Raw genomic sequence first — 21,950 nt, 5'->3', positions numbered from 1 at the left:
ACTGCCTTCCACTGTTATATTTAACTATTTTCAACCTATTAGTTAGGCTTCTATCCAGAAAAGCTTCCCTCTTCAGTTGCTTTCTCTACCTGACATAAAAAGCTATCAGAAATACAACTTTGGAGTTGGTTGTGCTGTGATGCTCATTTGATGCTGTACTTTCAGAATGGTGCTACTGTTCTGTAAACTTCATTCCCTCTACCTAGTACCAATGCTTATCCAGATTTGTGTGTTAAAAGCTATTCAAAGAGTTCATTCAAAACCTAAAAATCTGCTTGCCTTTCCTCCTGAAAGTTCATTTTCCATCAGACTGGCTTCCTACACTGGCTCATCACGTGGCCAGACAATCCCAGAGTCGAATGGATGCAGTAGGAGCACTCAGCTCTGAGACAGAGGCTGCCTGAGTAAACAAGCAGCTTCACTTTTTGCAGCTTTCAGCCAGTAACATGAACTGCACCTTATCCATCCCACTATATTCCTGTCCAGGAAAGTAGGCAGACAGTTAAGATGCCCATGCTTACCAGATTACCCTGCTAGTTGTTTAAAAAACCATGAGCTCAACAGCCATTTTCCTCCTTTATAAATTTCCCTTTAATTAGACAGTCTACAGGAAAAGCCCACCAAAACAACAATCCTTCTTCTGACTATCCGGAATATAACAAGGCATGATATACTTAAATTTCCTAAGCAAAATCATGTATTTACACCATTCTTTATTCTTTAGTCTTCCTTTCCATTAATTTTAAGACACTAGGTTTATCCCTTGCACCCGTACTGCCATGCCTGTTCCAAAACATCAAAGACTCAAAAAATAATCTAAAGCAAGTTGGCAGTAATTCAGGCACTAGGGAAAGCAGGAATACAGCAGAGCAGCTCTCAATGCAGCCTGAAGGAATTGGAACTTCTGTTCAGCTCTGCTTTCGGCAACCAACAGGACCTCTCTCAAACAATAATGCAAGGACATGGGTGCAACTCTTCAAAACAAGTTTAGCACTTGCATACTTGTTGCATTTCTAGCACACTACATTAAAAAAAAAAAGCTGAACTACAATAATCAGAACACAAGAGAAAGGATACTACAATTGTGGTTCAACCTCAGTATTAGCAGGCACTCTTGCCTACAAGCAGAAACAAGCAGGAGTATAGCAACTGAAAGCAAGCAGTATTTGCCTTCTTTCACATTTTGGTAATGCTCAGTTAAGTTTCTGGCAACATGACTAATTCCAAGTTAGTTAAAGTTTCTCACAGAAAAGTGGCACTGAGCACAAACATTCCTTTGGTGAAATACTTACTTTGCAACACACCTTGGAAACTATATTCAAAGTAGGCTAACCACAACACAAGGCGTTAAAAGACATAACCCTGTCATTAAAGGTGAACAAACCCAAGGTTCAGACTGCACATTACTATTTTAGAAAGTAAACTGAAAATAATGTTACTGCAGTAGCAATGAGTGCATCGTCTTAAGAACAAGACACACAATCCACTGTTTTGTAACTTGACTGCATGTTTCTTCAATTAATTTCTCCAAATTATTCCACAGCTCTTAAAAGAAATAATCATTTAAGACACATCCGCTTATGGAAATGGCGAAAACAGCCAACTCTTAAGTCCAGAGGGTAGAGCAGAGTAGAAAGTCTCCAAATTGTCAAGAGCCTACCCTAAGGAAGGGCGTGCTCTTTGTTGAGGGAAGTCAAAGATAGGGTGGTAGAGGAAGCCACACACAGCAAGAAGAAAGATTTTTTTTAAATATTAGCATTTATAAAAAGGACACAGGAGTGAGTTCAAGTCTGTGTACATCATAATCATGCGTCTGCTTCTGAAATACAAAAACTATACAAAAGGACACTACAATTGATTGTCGTTATCGGGAACACGTCAAACCACACTGCCCATCTACTGGTCTCTGCCGACCTGCTAATTTACATCAGCATGACTGGGGTAAATCTTCTCACTTCCATCCCTTGCCTAAGTGCTTTCCAAAGTTGCCATCTCACAGCTCACACTGTAAGTTTAGGGTACAAGAACTAAAAAGGTTACCAGCTTCAACAGGTATTTGTCTCAAAGTATTAGGCTCACAACAGTTACGTTAAAACAGCTCAAAGCTGAGACAGGATCAAGGACATACAAACTTACAGACCTGTCTTTTTTTTATACACATTTTAACTTCCAGCAACTTGTGATCCAAAACTCTTTTGGGAAAAACCTAAACACACAAGAAGAATCCAACAAAACTGTAACTCATCTTCAGCACAAGCACATTACTCTAAGATGAAATAAGAAAACATTAGGAACTGGAAAAATCGTAAGTTTAATTACGTCATCCAGAGATTATAAACTGGTGCAAGAGCAACCTGATTCCAGGTTATAATGTAAAGATTTTTGGCTAAATTCACAGGGACAATATTGTTCCTACACCTAGATTATCTCACTACAGCAACACTTACTGGTGAAAGGACAATAGAAGCCAACACAGCAAAGTTGCGAGGAGACCCCACTGCACACCAAGACCATTCAGACTAGCCTGCCCTATAACATATGGTAGGGACTAGTGAAGAACTTCTATGACCTATTGCATGCAAATCACTCCCCAGCCCCCCCCTTCCCTTGGTTCAGTGAGCTATGGGATATGTAACTTGTCTCTCAGCCATAGGACGGTCTCTGTAACCTGCATGATCAGGGAAGATGGCCTCTTTTGGAAGAGTGATTGACAATCTACTCTAAATGAACTTTGTCCATAGATTCAATCCAATAAATCCAAGCACAAAGGAGACAAAGTAATAGAATAACCGAACTGGCTCATTTTCTTCACTTTCTCCTCCTGTTACCAGATCCTAGATGTCCTGCAACTTACTAATCAGACACAATTTATAACCAAAATTAGGAGGATCATGGAGAGTGATCTCATAGAATTACATGCAAAAAAATTAAGGTTTTGTTTGTTGGGGGGGTTTATGCCCCCCCCCCCATTCCTCACATTATTCTTTCCTCCTTCCTAGAACAAGTTCAGGCATCACAAGTATGTTTTATGTGGGACTCTTGGGGGTGGGTGTGTGTGGTGTAATTATCTACTGCTGCAATAGAAAGGGCTCAATCAGGGACAGGCACCATCAATGCTCCAAGCAAAGGTACAGAACACTTAGCCAGAACGTAGTAGTACCCATTTTAGATCAATGTAAACTTTGTAAAATTCAGAGCTTCGGATTTCCTTTCTATTTTTCTTATCTTTAGGGCAGAAAGTGACTCTAGTAGCTTCTAGTACGACTGAAAGCAAAAACACTCAATTATTCCTGCAAAGCAGGCATCGCAACTCAGTACAGAAGCACTCATAACAAACATACCACACACTCTTCCTTGTACTACCTCACATGAGTATCTAGTCACACATAACTACATGCAAAACAGCAAAGACGTTCTGACAAGTTTGTCACAGTATCTGTTTCCAAACAACTGCTGATGAAGAGCTCCAAATCTGACTGAAATCATACTGACGAGGGCAATCTGATAGAGCACAGAAGTCTTCAACATGTATTCTGGCACAGGGTCAGACCTGAGTTACACTGATCCTTACCTCTGAAACTGCAAAGCCTGGCTCCTGAATATCAGCTTATAGATCTGACCCTTGATAATGGCAAGGTAACAGTTATGTTGGTAAGCATAAATGCAGCATCTATCCTCTTGATCTCAGGTACATGAACATCATATAACATGTCAGCAATAGTTTAAATTTGGTCAGAACAAGCACACATGATCAAAATAGGATACAAGTGGTGGGTCAACAAAGCAGCATTATGTTGCTCCTTGGTCTCCCCCTGTGATGGGTCCCAAGGAAGACAGTAGATCACTTCCCCCACCCCCCATCTGGCCCACAAGCAACTGTAAGCCATCTTTCTATTATGATTACTAGTATGAACAGGGTAAACACCTTCTCACATCAATTTAAGCTGCCTGAAGATTCACCCAAGTCACATCGCTGTAGATCTTCCCTTATGAAGTTGCAAGATCTCTCAATGCCCTGAATCATTCTATGCAGTAAATTCTTTGTTTAATAACAAAAAGTGCCTGAAACTGTCCCTTCATATTCCAAACATGGAGAAAAATATGGAGATCACTTCTGTTAATCAACTGATGTCAGTCTCATGAGTAGTCAATTAAGCAGGATCCCACAGTAATTACTATAATAATTAGATCTCCGCTACAAATGCAGACTTAAAATAGCTGCATAGGATTAAATAGCAATTGCTCAGTGAAAATGTGATCTAATTTACTTTTAAAAATACATGTTTTTGTAATTAACAGACTATCAAGAAACCGGGCTAATTATTAGCCTTTTTATCTGGAACACTGGTTAGAAATTAGGTCAGCCACACCATCGTAAGCATCATATTAAAATGCTTTCCCCATGTTCAAATGAGACAGTTCTAAGAGTATGCATGGAGTCTGCCCTTTTCATGGAAATACCTTGCTTCCATAGTCATGGACTTCAGCAGCAAACTACTTACACCTTCTGGGAAATTTTTGCCTGCTGTGCTTGTTCAGTGAATGGTGGCAGGGAGGCAGAGGACACACAGGGCATTTGACCCAGAAGTCTAACAACATTAGTACTAGAGATCAACAAAAATGCTCGAAGAAATGGTGAGTGATTTGTTGTCCTGTTACCATAAGACTGAAAAGAAATTAGTTTCATATTTTCAATTACTGTGGAAAACAGGCAGAGATGAAGAAATGAATGAGACTGGCTCAAAACATGTTAAAAAGTATAATGCATGCAACCTAGGAACCCTGGGAATCAGAAAAGCTCTAGTATTTAACACATGCAGTAATTATGCAGTCTCATTCACAAACAGAATTTAACGCTTCAGCCTTCCCAGGCACAGGTCCTGTTCAGACTACCTATCGGCTGCTTGCCAAATCGTCACTGCGCTACATGCATTCAGAACCACAGTTTGAAGTATTTTCTTCAGGAACTGCTAACAGCTCAGTACCAGCAGAAGAGGCTATCCCACCTCCTAAACATTGGTAATGGCCATAAAATATTCCCATCTTTTCCCCATGTAATCACTTCGTCTTTCATGGAACTACTCAGCTTATGTAGCCCTGTAACCCACAGAGGCGAGGAGTTAAACAAGTCTTTTGCTGTGAGCTAATCCAGTTCACAGGCAGGTGGTGCAGACCATGGCAAGCTCTAAGGAAACAGTGGAATTGTCTCTTCAATACCAACAGTTAAATCAGATCAGCCCATCTCTTGTGACTTTGCCACACAGCCACATTTCACAAGATCCCAGACTTAACTGCAAACCTGTCAAAGTGCCCCCCCTTCCTTAAAATGGCCTGCTGTAACGCTGTGATTTGTGAGCCTGCAGTGCATCAAAACTATTTCAGTGATCTATACTAAACAGTACAGTTTAGTAACTAAACCAATTGCCCCTAAATAAAGCATTCTAAAGAACACATTAAGATGCCTTTAACCCATTACTTAGGTAGTCCAGGGCATGACCTCCACACTGAAATCAGACTGTAACAAAATTAATTAAGATTTGATACAATAATACAGCTTTCAGGATGCAGTCTACATGGAATGAGAGCAGCCCTTAGAATTTAATCTTTCCTTACCAGAGGTTTCAGCTACGAAGCCATTTAGGAGATCATGAATAAATCTTTACAGCAAAATCATTTTCCCCTTGTATGGGGAAAATAGGAAGTGGAACTTCAAGATCATTTCATCAGCTGACTCAAAATAAAACTGCATGAAGTTCCCAAGTTAAAAGATATATGCAACAATATCTTGCTGCATGCTTAAACATTACTGTGCCCCAGCAATACTGTGTAACAACTCAACTTCGGATGGCAAAAGCTGCACATTTTCATTCCAACATTCTTCTTAAAGGGAGTTGATACTACTGCTAACAGTACTGAGCACTGACAAAAAAAAAAAAAGCAGTGTCATCTCAATAACAAAGAACATGATAGCCCAACTTTGCAGGAAACAAGTTCCTACTGTTTCATTACTCTTCTGAACAATATTAATATGCAGATACACTGGGTATTTTTTCCATATATATTTCAATATACATGGGGTGCCTCAACTATTCCAGTTACATATCATAGCAGAATACTACACACAGTACTAGGCCAGGTTAAAAGTAAGTTCCAAATCTACATTTACATAGGTACCAGGACTTAAAAAGAAGTCAACTGAGCCAGGTGAAGTCTTAGAAAACTTTGAGAGAAGTGTAGTATATGTCAACTATGGAAAAAAATAAATATACCACTCCTTCCACAGAAGCTGTTCCTCAGACCAGGTTTTCAAACGATCCCCATTAAACCAACCCCTTTTCCTTTGCAGTTAAGGCATATCTCAATCTGGAGTCATTATTCAACTCAGCAGCAGTACAGAATCACAACAGGTAAGGCAGAGAAAAACACCAGGCAAGGGAATAAAGCCATAACATACAGTCTGAGAAGCACCTCTGTCTCCTCAGTATTAGCCTACTGAAAGTTTAAAAGCATTCTCTTCCACAGGCCAGACTGCACAAACTGCAGACAGCTTTCCAGATTACATAGGCTCAAAGATTCTGAAGGTGGGGGGGGGTGTGTGGTGTGTGTCTAAGAACAGGATTTTGATTGTTTTGTTAAAAACAGAATCTAGAGCTACTAGTTTTCCCCTCAGAATTTTCTGTAAGAATCTAAAACTTACAGCTGGATTTTGAAGGTCATATCTCTAAAAACCTAACTGCACAACTACCCAAGGACTTTAAATAAATGTCCAAACTGGCTGACTGGGCTAACCTAGATACTAGGCATTACTAGTAACCTAACTCTCTGAAGAATGCAGAAACATTTTTGGAAACTAACTGCAAGACAAGTGTGGATTTTAACAGAGTGCCACTTTGCCTAACACTATCTCAAGAAGAGGCCCATGGGCATCCCTACCAAAACCAGCACAGAAACCACAGCCATACTTCCACAGCTGTTCTCTCCCTGAGCCATAGGGTATCTGAAGCTGGGAGTGCAAGCCATATAACCTTAGTCTTTGTGTTTAGTAGTCTGATGATTTTTTCTTCTATGAGCTTTTCAGTCCAGTGTGCACTATGCAACTCTAATGTTAATAAAGATGCTTGAGAGATACCCAACACATATCCAACTTTATTTTTGGTTGGGGTGAAAAAGGCAAATGAATAAAAAATAATAAGAAGAAAAGATCAATCAATGAGCAAACCAGGTGTTTACACAGGGTCTGTAACACACAAAACTGAACGAGCTGTACCTTCCCATAAGGTTGCTTCATTCTTGTCAGGTTTAGCTATTCTGTAAAGTACAGTTTCATTACCTCAGTCATTCACATTTAAATAGTAATAGAACTGACCAATATTTACACTGAACATCATGCAGTATTCAAGTTACGTGGGGACAGCAAAACCATAATCAAGAAAACAGTGTCAATGTTTGCGCAAATTTGTTCATTCACAAGTTAAGGCTCAGCATCTCATGTCAGACAACCAAAAAGAAGTTTGCCATAACAACCTAAACAATCTGGGCACCTTTTAAGAAGTCACACGTGCATGCCATATTAAAAGCTCATATACAACAGTTCAGTTAAAAAAATTCAAACTGAAGAAGCTTCCAGAGCACCACCTTTAACTATCAAGCTTATTTCTGATTTTAAAAATAAACAAACAAAACACACTTGTTAGCATTACCCACTTCAGTGCTACAGGGAAGAAATGAAATCAATAGAAAAAGCACATGGTGAATCTCAGTAATGACTAAAAGCTAGTCTGTTAAACAGGCACACTTCTGCAGACTCCACACTATCTGCATTTTAAGTACTTTATTCCTCTGTGTAACACACAATGGAAATAAACTGTCATATAGTGATGAGCAGAAATGTGAGCTGTACAAATATGCACAGGCTGGCAAAAAGTATACCTAACCTTGCCCTTGAACGACTGTCAAGTATCAATGGTATCAAAGTTCCCATCTCATATTCCTCCAAATTACAACTTTTGTTGTAACAGAACCACAAAACACCAAGCAAGCAAGCACACACCACCAGAAAACACCACTCGTTGCCCGCTGCCTTTTGTAACCCTTACTATGAGAAGAAGCTTTTTCATATACAAAGACAGCAAGGTATCGGGACAGCTGCCAAGACATTTGAGAAAACTAAAAGTAAACCTCACACCACCACCACCACCACCACCATCCAAGTACAAACGCTAGAAGAGGCATACTTTAGAGTTATACTGCTTAAGGCATCTAGTAAAGAAGAAACCTACTTAGCAATTAGTACGGAACTGCTCTCATCAACTAAATTTTGTCAAAATACATTCATGAAAATGCAAGCAAAACCTACCAATGCTTTTCAACTAAACTGCCTCAGCTTCTGTATTCACAACACAAAACACATCAGAATTTCAGATCTGATGCCACAAAAGGTAGAAAAGTCCTTCAATAGTGACAGTGACAGGTGCAATAATGAATAACTTCAAATAGATTTTCCAAAGATTACCCCACTGTAATGAGCTTATCTATGTATTTCCTGCTGCAGATGTCAGTCTTCAGTTTGCAAATATAAGTGTTTAGACATTTTTCTTGGCTTAGAATGAACACTGCTACACTGGAATGCACAAAAAAGCTACCTAGAGCAGAGGCCTGTTTTAGGCTGAAAGGCTTAGACAGAACACCAACTTGAAGTTTCCTGATCAATAAAAATATGTTTTGAATGACAAAGTGCTACATGCACTATGAGTCAAGCACCAAATCATTACTCTTTATAGGTAAGCTATTCTTGTGTCTTGTAATCTCTATGTTTATTTAGATTGCCTTTAAAAACACAAGACAGACTAGCATTTTGAATTCATGACCTTTCACATGCAGTTATGATCAAACTTGGTTTTAAGGCTGGTATAAACACTGAACAACTAAGGTTAAGACAGTGAAGTAGTCATATGGAGGAGGGGAGGAAAGGAAGAACAGCAGTGGTAAAGGCTTATGGTAAGGACGAACATTTCCTTACTGCTTTTAAGCTCAATGCATTGTTACTGTTACTCTCTCTGCACACACAGTGAGAGTTAAAGTGTCTGGCTGGGACAAAATAGGACTACTGAATGTGATTTAGAAGGAGACAGCATCAGTTAGTTCAGGCCACATTGTCATTACTTAGCATTCAAGTCAGTTTATGACCTTCATTTATTAAAGAAAAAAACCAAAACCAACAACAACAAACAAAAAACCAAAAAATCCAACACAAAACCTCCACACCTCTTCATCATTCCTTAGGTCTTCAGCCTTCACTGTTTTAGTCTATTGCATTAGTAAAAGCCTCTACCCACAGCATAAAGGACACTGGATCTCCGAAGGAATAGATACATGTTATTTCCTCCACCTCTCATAGGCAGAGCAGCTGAGCCCTATCTTGCTGGTCACAACATGGAGCTGCCTATTCTTCCACGACATGTGCAGCTGTTACTGATTCATAATAGGCAATTCCTGGCTCCAGGGGAATAAAGTTACAGTGGTGTGAATATCCATGATTTCATGTGCCTATATAATATATATATTAACCTACTGAAGTATAATAGACATTTTAGAGACTGCTTTGTGCCTTTCTCAAATACTGAGTCCAAGAGCATAGCCCATACATCAGCAGAGAAACCCATCTATAGGACTTCAGAAAACATCACTTTAGACATCCCACCTCTCCCTCTTACCACCTAGTGCCATATAAACTACCAGAGACTGCAAAGCAAGATTTCGTACTTTGCATTAATTCATCATGTCCCTTCTGTGCAAGGACTATTTTAGCTTTATTGCCATTAAATGAGTGTATATGTAAAAGATTTAGCACATTGTATCTTGAAAAACTTCAACTTGACACTGCATATATTCTTAAGAGAACAAAATTCAGAGCTGCCTAACATACTATGCTTTTGAATTACCACTTACAACCTCAGTTTCATACTGCTTGCCACATTAAATGGTTTGATCATTCTATAAAACTGCATTTTTTCCCCATGCTGAGAACAAAGGACCAAACAGTAACTCATCAATAGAAAGCAAAAACAACATTACAATGGAAGGTGAGAAAAACTAGCAATAAACTTAAAATGTGTTGTTAACAAGAAATTCTAAGAGATGACAAAATGCTTGTCACAGTTTGCTATCACAAAGAAGTTTCTGTGGTACTGGGGACCACACTGATGTCCCAATGTTGCAGAGATAGGCTGTTTCCTTTAGGTTTATCAACACAGTATTACCAAAACATGGAAAGAAAAGTCTTCAAGACTAGTACTTCAGAGCTTTTTAGAATAGCAGCTTGAGGAAACTAAAAAGGTTTTTCAAATTTCAATTTCAAATTTCAAAATGCAAACATCTTTGGATTTTTCTGATAGCACACTTGTTCTGACAACTATCTACCTGAAGCCCTCAAATACCTGGTATTGCATGGCTTTTTTCTTAAGGAGGTGTTTTATTCCTTTCCTGATTGGTAAGTTAAAGGGAAGCACTACCCTACGAAGCACTGTTAGTGATCCACACGACAATGTATTCCTACTTCCTCCATCTATTCAGTATTATGACAGATTTCATCTAGTGGAGTCAGTTCAGTAACTGTAAGCCAAAGCAAGATGATGTTCTCTCCATCCCTGGAAATGATACTGCTGCCAAAAGCTGGCTTAGGACCTCAAATTCCAATTCCACCTGTACAGACAGTGCCATTTGCTGAAATGACAGTCTGGCTTCCTTCAAATCCGCAGCAATACTGTCTAGCATTCTCAAGTAATGTGAATGCACAATTCATATTCAGCATGTGTTAAAGAGCAAAGTATTGAAACAATCCAGAGTAAACTTCTCCACTAGCATTTAGCTCTACAACCATCTGCAGAGAAATTACACCACAGCCTAACACACATATGCAACACTCTCTCTGTGAACCATGGGAATAAACCACAAAAACAAGACAAACATCCAGTATAAACATAGAAGTGAACTCTACATACACTCCTGACCACAGTGCAAAAGAGCCTGGAATAAGAGACTCTCTCCAGCAAATTTATTACTAAATCTTCCCCTTTTCTATCAAGTAAAAAAAAAGTGCTTCTTATCCAGAGTTCTCTTAAGCACAGGTCAAGTAAAGGGTCAAACCTACACTGCTGAGACACAGGACAATGACATTCATGAAAAGACTTAACACTGGAAAACAGTCAAAAAAATTTTCCCAGAAAATTATACCAGGGAAGTTACAATTTAATACAAGCCAAAATAAAATGTCAGATACCTCACTAATTTTTCAAATTACAGAGTTAAGTCAACCACTGGATATAACATTTAAAAATAATGAGGTTTCTAAATCATGCATAGGGACCTTCTTTACCTGCTGAAATGAATCGATAATGAATCAATTATGAACCAATTGAGGACTTGGTTTTACAGGTCTGGTTTTTTGATAGGCTCTCATTTACCAATGGGAATATCCACGTACCTTTTTCCTATTGCTCCTGGATGGCTTTGGAACTTCATACTACCCCACCATACAATGACAGAACTGTTTGTTACCTTCTGACTGGACTAGTCCCACAACACACCCATGATGTTAACACCTATAAAACTGTAGCTAGTAGGTTAGTTTATGGTGCACTTTTTCCTCAATAACATGAACTCATTAGGAGCCCTGTGAACTTACTAGGAGCACTTCAGAGCTTCTCTTCCCTCACCAGCTTCTCTAGATTCTATGAATGCTAAAGTTTTGCCTTTATTTCCAGGACATTCTGCAGCCCATGCCCCAACTACTAAAAGCTAGCCAAAGCTCCCAAACCCAACATTTAACAACTACTATCTACCAGCTCAAGGTCTTTCTGCACTAAAATACAGATGCTATGGAAACCCAGACCAGCCATAAGGGTTAATGCATTATCTGCAACGACTTCCTCCAACAAAGCCCTGAAGATCATCAAGACACCTCAGTGCTTTCTGTTCCAGCCCAAGATATGTCAAATTAGTTTTCAGTATTTAACTACCACTAAGCAAATTTCTGAACATCCTTTCAAGACACCACACCTCAGAGGCTGACAGAATGAACACGCAACAATGTTCTGTTAATCACTCATCCTACAGCTCTAGTAAGCATAAAAAAGCTGTCTAAAAAAAGAAAGAGGTACTCTGTAAATATGCATATTTCACTAATTCCCCACACATACTTTTTTCTCACTGAAGAAATCTTACATTACTGACAAAGAAAAGGGAAGCCGTTTTGCTTCAGTTTTGGTAGTTTAAATTTGTCCTCCTCACACAAACAGCAAGAAAATGAAGTATTTCCTATTGACTTGAAGTTCTGACCTGATGAAATAAATTAGATGCCCAGATGGACTGTATTAAACTATCTTTATTTCTAACATTTAAACAGTCTCATACAGTACCTGACCTACTTTAAGACCACAGCATCTTCATGAGGAAGCAGAGCTAATACACTATAATATCAATCATAACTTTCTTCTAACAAAACAGAAGATAAATAGCAAGAGATGGGCAAACAATATCATCATGCTGGGCAAACATACAAAATTAAAAAAAATAATAAATCATTGAGAAACAGAAGAGAGTGCCTAAATTTATCCATAAGCAGCTGAAGGATCCAACAGTTTTATCTAAGCAACCTGCTTAAAGGATTCCAGTAACTGTACAAAACAAAAATTCTGCAGGGCTCAAACTCAAGTTGGCTCCTACCTGTAGCCTTTCTTCTAAGCTTTTCAATAAAACCACACTGTTTTAAATTCTGCTTTTTTTCCTGAGATATAGGTCAGACCACGATACTATAAAATCTTCTTCCTGAAGTCAGTTCCTATTTTCTGCCACTCTCTTCAGAATTTTTTCTTGTGTTTAAGTGGAAAGAAAAATCAAGTATCAAAAAGGCACATAGGACATGTCCTGCTGAATATACATCATACATAATTGAGGATGGGGGGGAGTAGATTTATCACACAGTTAAAAGCTGCATTTCTTAAGCAAAAACATAAAGGCACAGGGGAAACCAGGAATACAATTCTATCACTTGTGTTTAAAGAAACTTAAAAAGGGGAACTAAACCAAGAGAATTTAGAAACACAAGTAAACGGGACATTTCAAATAATTAAATCAAGGGAAACACTTGGAAGAAAAATGTTATGTACCGTGTAGACAGAGTAACTCAGGAATGATAATGGCACAGACAGAAAAGTAAGGAGAAGGAAAATATAAAGTGTTTTCATACTTATGCCGAGAAAGGTATTTTGGGTGAGACTCATTACAGATCAATGGAGTTCAGCAAAGCAACTTGTTTTGGAAAGGGAAGAAGGGGTGCAAGTTCGCATCTTTGAACACGCAATCATCGCACTTTCACAACAACAACACAGTCTTGCACAAAATCCTCGAGTTTGGAAAAGGAAAATGTGGAAAGAGAAGCCTATGCAGAACTGCGCTTTCCATGCTAACACCTTCTTAGCAGCCATGCTTTGAGTATAACATCTAATCAGCTAAGAATTTGAGGACTACAGCTCTTGACTTTGTAACGGAAAACAGACAGTAAGTAGCATGAAACGTATGTCTAAGGCAGCCCTTACTACAAATCTCTCTCCTCAAATGCAAGCTTGGTAAGTCTCCTAGGCAAGCTACAAGATCTCTAATTAATTTCTATTTACAACTAGGAAGAAACAACCTTGAAGTCGTGAAATTGGTATAAAGGTATGAATGTAAACAGATGTTGGAAAGCAATCCTTTCTAATACCGCCCTCTTGAAAGCTTCCAATTCAACAGGCGTGAATTTTTAAACTCCTGATTAAATATAAAGGAAACAAATCTTTAAGAGTGGTCCTTAAACCTTAAGAGGATAGTTTCCTTTCTCACTTAAACTACCTGTGCTTGAAAAGACTGACAGACCAGGAAATTTTCAGACTTTTATTCTACCCTTGATTCATGCAATTCACCCTCACATTTGTTTAACCAGAAAGATCCTCCCAGAACAGGGTTAGTCCCTGAATGTAGAATACACAGAAATACATACACAATGGTGGAAGGCAGAGAGCACAGGGTATGTACAGGCTCATTAAACAGGAAGAGGATATACTGGCTGCTGCTTTTGTGTTTGTGTATCTGTATTCTGATGCATTAGTCGTTTGATGCATATCTTGATATTAAAGCTAGTTTTTCCTCTTACAAGTACAAAGTGGGAATGAAGTGGAAAAAGAACAAATAACTTATTACATATACCTAAGGCCAGCGAGTGACAGTATTCTGTTCCAGGACAGCAGATTCACACACACACTCCTTTAAAACAAAAACTTGAAAATATATTAGCTTACAAGCATTCAAAACTCACACTGAACAGTCTTTATAACTGATACTGCAATAACTACATATACATTTCTGAGGTATACGATCACATAGTTATGGCACAATTACACCTACAAGCAAAGCAGTTACTCAGAACAGTAGCAGATTTAAGTGCTTGCCACACTGCACTTTTTTCTACCTGAAACAAATCAGTATTAGGCAGGTTTTTGTGAACAACCTAAGTTTTACTGGAATAAAAGACAGGGTGTTAGCTATTAAAGCGAAAAGAAAAATAAAGCTGCGTCACTAATTCTCAAACATTAAGGTTACTGAATTTTGTTCTTTCCCATTATTGTTATCAATATTTTACTGCATACAATTAAAACCCAATCCTTTGCTGAAATCCATGATATGATAGATCAAATCTGAAAAAGTCAGGAAGATAACCTTATGGGGCTCCTCCTTAAGACAGGCTGTGAAAATTCCCAGGGGGTTAAAGTCTTTCCATACAAGCCTGGCCTCAAAACGACTTGCATAAGTTCCTCTCCTTCAACTCCAAAACTCTGCCAGCTGTATTACTTCTTGTGCTATTAAGAATGCTGCTAACGAAGTTGTATTTGTGGGTTTTCCCCCTCAGTCTTAATTTAAGTAATTTGAGAGGGATTTTTAATCTCCTCCATGGTTAACCATACTCACTGTAAATAAACAAGTACTAAATAAGTCTAACCTTTTTTTAATCGTTAAGTCTGAACATGAACAATTGGTCTCACTGTAGTTAACTCTGCTATACATAAAGCCACTACTGTTACATGCCTTATTTTTGTGCAATTACTGGGAAGTCAAGAAAAGGTTAAAAATAATTTGAGTTGCATACATTAAACTAATTCCTTAAGACTGGTCTACAATTAGCTTTTCTGGAACAGCTTTTTCAGGAGGAATTAAATTGCTCTTCTACACAGATAGCTCATATAGACAATAAACAAACTAGAAGAAGAACATCCTCCACCTAGAATGTTAAAGTCCTGACTTAGAATTCTTCCAAATTTGAGTTTGTTTATCCATATCCTCCCTCATTTCAAGAGAACCTGGACTGCTGATCAACTCCAGAAAAAAACCAAAGGCACTGATGATCAACCAACTCTTAAGTATGTTCAACATTACTTCAGAGCATGACATGTACACCTTCGTTCATATACAGAACTAATACCACATTATCAAACCACTTTCATGGCAGTCCCCTGCTTACAACTTCAAATTAGCGTCTGACTTCTCTATGATATAAAAACCGGCCATCTATCATGATTCCTAATCTTTTACACAGAACTGCTAGCTTCTAGGAAGTTGTCAAATCCCACAGACATAATCTATACTTCTTGTTCCTAGCTGATCATGGTAAATTTTGCTTCTTCCTATTTCAAACTGGGATGGGGGGGGGAGGTGGAACAACAAAAAAAACCCCCAAACTCCATCCTCAAATAAGTCTCACCACTCTGTAATAGAAGTCTATGCCACCACCATCCCTCTGACTTCAAAAAGAAAACACTGCTGGTACAGGTGGGTTTCATATCATAGAATTAACCGGTTTCTTTAGATAGTCGGAGACAGTGCGTAAATTGCTCACTATAGAAGCTGCTCCTCACCATCTGATAGACTCCTAACTTGTATGAATTTTCAGGTGCACAGAACACCTTCCAACATTAAACACAACAGAACAGAAAGCTTTGGTGTAATTGTAAAGTGAAAAACCCAGTAAACTGTCAATATTACCAGTCAGGAGCTGGACACAGAGAGAGAAGGGGAAAAGAAAACACTTAATCACCTGAGTATTTTGACATGGTATAGGAGTTTTCATATACTTGAAATTTGGCCATATTTGTGGTGAGCTGTCATGGGTTTTTTTTCTCTCAAAATTCTCAGGCTAAGGATTTCATATCTTTTTCACACAGGTATGTCTGAAGTAAGTTCCTAAGCTCAATACCAAACGGTAAATTAAGTCTGTTATATGAGCTCACAGAAAAATCTCCCCCAGCTCTGAACTGAAGCATCTGTAGACACTTGAGACAAAACTGCGACAAACCCTTATTTCTCTGTTCCCCTCCTATCAAATTAGATTCCTAAGAGCATACATGTTTGATAATCTACGAGTTCAGCGTTTTTAAAATTAAACACACAAAAAAAGAACACTGTGGCATATAAAATTAACGCCTCTTACTACAAGTGAGCAGAAAAGGTGGGAAAAGAGAGACATGAATAGGAAGCAATATTTTTCCAGTTTGTGGGACTCCTGAATCAAAGAGTATGCAAAAAATCTCTCTCTCTCCTCTCTCCCTTTACTTTAAGCCCTTCAATGTTTCAGCTCCACTAAAGGAGTTCAGTTCATCTGTTTCAACATTATACTTGACTTCTACAACCGGGGGGGGGGGGGGGGGGGAAGGCAGCAGCACAAATTCTCTTCCATTAGTAAACCAAAAACTTTATAGGGAGTTTCCTGACCTTATCTCAAAGAAAAAAAAAATAATAATCCAGACTTGAAACTGATGATTCAGTTACAGTATCTGTAATGATTTTATATTCATGTAACTCTGATTGCCCCTACAAGATCCTGAAACAGTATCAGTGAACTGTGCATCAGCAAGGTAGTGATTATTTTAAGAGTACCTAGATGCCACAAACACAGTTGTTAGAAGAAAATACATACTTGTATGGACACACACACAGAATGCAGTTTCTTAAGCTGGCAAGAATGTAATGAATGAAAAAGACTAAGGAGATTTAGTGAAGTTCACAGATGTAATTCAAGACCATTCATACACTGACTCCCTACACCTCTGCTATACCCTTTTAAATTCCTCATGATTTAGATGGTGACATATGGGCCCCTTGTACATTCCTTACTTTCTCCTCGATAAGGCAAAACCAGCTGTTTCAGCATCAAGAGAACATGGATATGGTAAACTCCCAATGCCTCCAGAGCAGATTTGGGAGAAGGCAGGCGTATTTTCTGTGCAGGCATTGCTTGGAAGAGATCTATGGTATCTGGGCTCAAGGTACTTTAATGGAGAGGATCTGATCCCTGAGCCTACCCAAACTGTGTAAAATGGAAGTTAACCAAGTAGTGGTTTGCTAAATTAAGACACATCCTATCAGCAAATACGTTCATTCAAATACTTTGGAACACTTTAAACATTAGGTTAGCTTCATCAGGTCTTCCACAGCATTTAGCAAATACTGACAGGTCATACTGGTATTAGGAAAAAAATATTATGTCTAATAATGAAATTTTACCAAATAAGCTTTTCTTAAACATCCCCAAAGCCAAGGCAGGGAAGGTAACTACAACTATGGATTTAAAGAGATCAAAAGCACATTCTGAAATATGTCAACATTTTGCTCAAACACCAGGTAACAGAGTATGACAGTATTTACAGATGACAACTGTACATACAGACTTAATCCCACCGTTTGTGCAACCTGTTGGCTATATCACAACACATAGGCAAAGGAGAATAGTAAGAATTGAATGAGCAGCTGTACAGCTTATAATTTCAGAATCTGGGTGCTCAATTCTTCTACCTGCTGCTAGCAACACTAACTAAAATTAGAAAGCAGGCTCAAATTTTAAACTCTGAACCTTAAAAACAGAACTCCACATAGTGCATCAGTCTGGCAGAGATCTAGCAGGACAAGAAAGCTGCTACTCCAGAATTAAAATAAGGGCAACGATTAATCACCAGAAGAGGGAGTTAAGAGTGATACAATAAAGCATCAGGACTTCTCACTTTTATGTTCCTTCCCCGCAATACCAAGGACAGAGACACCAGGATTTAGAAAGGTTTACCTGACAGAAATATCCACCTAACCTATACAAACTTGAATATACACAGGACTAAATGGAAATGTAACACCCAAAACCTTAGTATGACCACAGTAATACCAGCATTTACATCAAGATACACTCACTCAAGAAAACAAAACAAAAAAATTCACACCCATGATAATTACCAAGAGCTAGTAACAGTTCTATGGGTATGTCATCAACATAGCTGTATTCTCCTATTTAGATAATTAATGTCTTTGAAGTATACTAGGACATTTAATTATAAGTATCTCTGCTCACACACTATTCTTTGTTGAGGCACTGCTTTGGCTAGGAAGTTCACATTTCCTAACAATTTAAATATGCCTTATAAATGTTGATATGAGGTGCTTCAAATACAACTTTGTTTTGACTTTTTGAAGAGAGTTTAAAAAATAGTTATATACACAGTAACTTTCCATAACCATTTTTTTGTTAATTATCTACAGTCTCAAAAAAACCCTTAAGTTTCTATTTCTTACCTAAGAGAATCTAGAGGATGAGGACGCAGTGTGTGTCCTAACTCCTTCCCTTTCAGAAAAATACAGGGAAAACAAGTATAGTTTTCTTTGGTTTGCTTGGAAGCCATCAAATTAGGATGTCTGTAGAGCTACGCATGCTTCCTTTCTGAAACATAAGTTACTGAACATGTTCAAAAAGCATCACTGTCTTACCTTTTCAGCAGGGCATTTTGTCCCAAATAACTAAAGCTACCTCTGCTCTGCTTTTCCAGCTGTTGTTCTTTCAGTCTAGAATCTGAATTTCCAGTTAAGGAAAAACAAAAGCAACACCTCAAAAAACACAAAACAAAAGGCCACATAACTTTGTGTTTGGTTTTTTTTTGGTTGGTTTTTTTGGGGTTTTTTTTTTTTTTTTTAATCTTTCACAAAGGATAAAAAAAATCCAATCCATCTACTACTTTATTCAGGCTGTTATGAATTAAAATGGATTTGTTAGCCGAATCTGTATTACTGTATTAACAGTGGTCTATTGTTTGGTTCTCAAAATTACAGCACTAAGGATGCATTTTGCTCAAAAACAGGATTTTGAGATAATGCAGGGGATGTTTAGCGTTGCGTACGAAATGTCATTACATTTTGAAGGGTGATTTTTTTTTTCTTTCTTAGAGATGCATATGTATCCTGATAGTTTTTAGTTTCTCAGATTTAGCAACAGACTTGGCAACAGCTACAATGTGTTTACCCTAGAAACTTGGGAGCTAAATCAACTGTCAGAACACAGTTGATAACTTCAAGTCCCTCTGTCTGTGTGTCAAAGAGCTTTTTACTATAGTCTTTACCTCCAAGCAAATCCACTAACTGAAATTATGACTAAGCAGAAAGGTATACTTTACTTGTTAATAGAATCAACATCACTTTAAGGTCCTTAGCTGTCACTTTTAAGTTACTATATCCTTATCATCAGTTGCGTATTTTAGAACTCAGATAAATGTAGCGATTTCGTTTTTCCTTCACAAGACTTACAGAATGTTGCTGCTCAACTGTAGGTTCCAATTGTACTAATGAAGATGCACTATTTTCCATATTTATTCTTTGTAGGAAGAGGATGGAATAATGATAAGGTGAAAGGGAAACAAAATAAGATTCCTTTTTGTGCATCAAAACACTAATTAGTCATTTAAATATCTTGTAACTTGATGCTTGAATATTAAATCTCTTTGATTGCGTTTTTCTCTAGGGAAAGTTACTTAGTCAAGAGGAGAGCTCTTAACTCCAAATACGTGTTCATTTAAAATTACATTTATGCAAAACTCAAGGCAATGTTAGAATTCTATTTATAAAATAGTTATAAATGCTTGCTCACACTAGTTGAAGCCATCCCCCCCCCCCAGATTCTTATACATACTTTGCCATCTGTTTGTAAAGAAATGGATAGTACAAAATACCTGTTATTTTTGTAAGTATTGGGAAGAAATCTTCTAATACAAGTCTTCAACTGCTGCAAAACACTAGCAACTCCCAACTTCCCTAAACCCTGCACAGCGTGAAGTTTGGGAAACAGGATGCAGTAGGGTATTAAATCTATAAGGTTTATTATAACTTGAGTCAACTACCATGCCTCTTTGTCAACACCAATATAAAACTGAAGAGAAAAATTTTGGCGCAACAATAGGGAAGGAAGAAATTCAGCAAACGTCCAGAAATAAGAAGGGGGAAGAGTTTAACATCAACTATTTTATGCAAGAAGAACTGAAAAGAATTCAGGAAGACACCCGTGTTTACTTATGGCAAACAAATTTCTCTTGGGGGTGTGTGTACACATTTTTTTAAAGCAAAAGCATGAGCAAACTGTGGAGAACGTCTACTTAACCCCTACAGCTCTGAAGTTTAACCCTCAAAGCTAGACTGAGTAAACAAAAGTGTCATGTTAACCACAGAAATAAGTCTTACAATTAACATTTGAAAATGTACTCTTGCTCAGAACTACTTTTCCTTAGCTAGGACATGTGTCTCTGTGTTTATGGAGGCTATATAGTTACCCAATGTAATTTTCTAGCCTGAAAACTTGTAACTGCCACGCAAACAGTAAAAGAGAAAGATAGCAACCTGACATTTCTACATAAATGCACGCATGCACTCTTGCTCACTTTAACTGAGAAATAAACTCGGCAAGGAAGCATATAGCAAATATAACAAAATTTTAAGTTCTGCTACACATGCAAATTAAGGGTGCTCTCACATTCGGAATCTACAGGTACCAACTCAGAATACATCTACTGCATCAAAAGGAACATGAGCATCTAAGCATAGCTACCTACTGCTTAAATATTACTAAAAGGATGGCCACACCAAAATTTTGAGCGCCTTCACATCACAAAAACAAACAGCACCAAAACAAAACCATAAAGAAACCCCACGTTTCACATTATACATTTTAGTGGATGTTTAAAGCAACTTATTTGCACAGGACTTGGAAATATTATGTTAAAATGGTAGATAGGCAGGTACACTAGAAAAGCCTCAGAGAGTAGTTACTAAATAGACAACAACATGCCCAGTACTACTCTTCAGGCTGAACGATTTCTAGAGACATTTCATAAAAATTCACAGAATCTGTTAACTTCCAGCAATAGCGGCACAAAGAGAAGACTACATTTGAAGAAGAGATGTGTAGTTTAAGTTTTAAAGAAGTAACTCAAAGTTTGCTGGTCTTGAAATGCAAACAGGAACTTTACAGCCCGTCACGTTCGAAGAAGCCTGACAGCTAGCAGAAGTCAAGACTATGAAATTGTCGAATTTGTTCTTATCACTAGATTTCAAAACCTGTTCACATAAGTGTATTTCTACAGTTCTATTTGCTGTGCTTAATGCACAAATGAAGAAAACTGATTATACCAAAGAAATAACTAAAGATCTGCAAACACTGAAAACAAGTTACCCACTTCAGAAGAGGTCTTCAGCAATAACAGCTATTGAATGTTATATCTGTCTTGGAACACGCTGAGTGAATGATTAAGTTATCCTGAAGTCTGAAAAGGTTTGTTTCATTCTCCACTAAGACAGCAAAACTGAGAGGGAACCGATAGGCTTTTGGCCTCCGAAGATGGATTTTCTTACTCGGAGTAGTACTTCAGTACTGACTTTTGCATTTCCATGCAGCGAATATCACAATTTTCCTCACACCACGCCTGCCTGAAGGCACTTGCAGGATTTTCAAATAAAAGCAAACACAAACCCTTCCACTTCCCATCTCTGGCGGCAAACTCCCGCACCGCAAAAAATCCCAAAACAAAACGCCCAAACCAAAGCAAAACAACCCACCCACCCGC

At 38.1% G+C, this 21,950-nt stretch overlaps 1 protein-coding gene across 10 annotated transcripts in view; it reads right to left on the bottom strand.

The window, feature by feature from the left end:
- EPC1 (enhancer of polycomb homolog 1) overlaps nucleotides 1–21,950 on the bottom strand; it is a 68,046-nt gene that overhangs the window by 27,891 nt on the left and 18,205 nt on the right. The gene's annotated exons all lie outside the window — the stretch shown is intronic.

This window comes from Falco rusticolus, chromosome 4 (assembly GCF_015220075.1).
Source record: "Falco rusticolus isolate bFalRus1 chromosome 4, bFalRus1.pri, whole genome shotgun sequence".
In the NCBI taxonomy this organism is placed as follows: Eukaryota; Metazoa; Chordata; class Aves; order Falconiformes; family Falconidae; genus Falco; species Falco rusticolus.
Note: the sequence above shows the minus strand (reverse complement) of the source record. Positions and strands in the feature narration are given on the sequence as shown.